The sequence below is a fragment of the Neophocaena asiaeorientalis genome, unplaced genomic scaffold, assembly GCF_003031525.2.
Source record: "Neophocaena asiaeorientalis asiaeorientalis breed wild unplaced genomic scaffold, Neophocaena_asiaeorientalis_V1.1 scaffold242, whole genome shotgun sequence".
NCBI classification, from domain to species: Eukaryota; Metazoa; Chordata; class Mammalia; order Artiodactyla; family Phocoenidae; genus Neophocaena; species Neophocaena asiaeorientalis.
This window is the reverse complement of record NW_020172451.1, coordinates 601,180-602,921: the sequence shown is the minus strand read 5'-3', so window position 1 is coordinate 602,921 and position 1,742 is coordinate 601,180.

Genomic DNA, 1,742 nt, shown 5'->3' with positions numbered 1-1,742 from the left:
AACAGAAATAGATTCACAGATATAGAAAACAAACTTATGGTTACCAAAGGAGAAAGGTGGGGGGAGGAATAAATTAGGAGTTTGGGATTAACAGATACACACTACTATCTACAAAATAAATACACAAAAAGGACCTGCTGTATAGCATAGGGAATAATATCTTGTAATAACCTATAATGGAAAAATCTGAAAAAGCATATATATATAGCTGAATCACTTTGCTGTATACCTGAAATGAACACAACATTGTAAATCAACTATACTTCAATAAAAAAAGATATTATAAACATCCACATGTCAATAATTTGGTAATTCATATGAAATGGACATTTTCCTTAAACGACACTGCTTATCAAAAGTGACATAAAAGAAATAGAAAATCCAGATGGGCCTATTTCTGTTAAACAAATTAACTCCATATTTAAAATGTTTCCCACAATGAAGCCAGGCCTAGATGGCATTACAGGTCAATCTGTCCAAATATTTCAGAAAAAAAAAAAAAAAAAACCCAAAAACCCCCACATAAACCCTATCACTAAAGAGGAAAGTAGAAAAGCCTTTTCAACCCTTTCTTTTTTTTTCTTTTTCAAGTTTTTTTTATGAGGTCATACATTTAACACCCAAATCTGACAAGGACCTTTTTAAAAGAAAGAAATATTACAAGCCAATCTTGCTTATAAAAATAGACACAAAAATCTTAAAATATTTGTAAATCAAATCCAGTGACATATAAAACAGTACACTTGACCATGTGGTATTTGTTTTAGGGATACAAAGTTTGTTTAATATTTGAAAATCCATAAGGTAATCATTTGATAGACTAAAGGAAAAAATATGCAGAAGAAAACATATGATAAAATGTAATAACTACTTGTTTTAAAACTCTCAGTAAACTAGGAATAAAGGGAACTTCCTTTAAAACGTATAGCAACAAGAATTTATAGGTGTTTAATTTATAATTTTTGTGAATGACAACTTAATTAAAAGATACTAGTACATTTTATAGGGAAAATATTAACCACTAGGGCTTAGAGAAGGGTATCCTGGTGAACCTGGATCAGTTTAGGGCCTCTGTATTATAACTATAAAATAGGTTCTAAAATGAAAATTCAATATTTTAGATAAATTTGCCAAAGAAAACTTGACAGTCAAAGAAATGTGAAAAAAATCATGTCTAAAAAATTAAAAAAAACTTATACATCATATTTCATGGTGAAACACTGAGCACTTTCCTCCTGAGTGTGGAAACAAAAAAAGATGTCCACTATATCATATCTATTCAACATTATACTCAAAAGTGCTAGCCCATGCAATAATGCAAGAAAAGGAAATAAGAGATATAAAGACTGAAAAGATCTGCAGGTGATGATTGTGTATGTAATAAATCTAATTATATGAGTTAGTAGTGCATTTACCGAGGTCACCAACCACCAAGCCAGGAAAATGAATTCAACTGTATTTCTATGCACTAGAGACAATTAGAAAATGAAACTCAAAAATGCCACCTACAGCAGTATTAAGCACGGATTATCTGGAAGTGATTCTAACAAAAGGTCTTGCACACCTGTAACTAAAAGTGGGAACCTTACTGACAAGAATGAAAGAGCTAATGTTCATGGTCAGAAGTCTGGGTATTAAGATGTTAATTCTCACCCCAATTGATCTACACATTCAATGGAATCACAAAATCCCAGCAGGACTCGTGTGTGTGTGTGTGTGTGTGTGTGTGTGTGTGTGTGTGT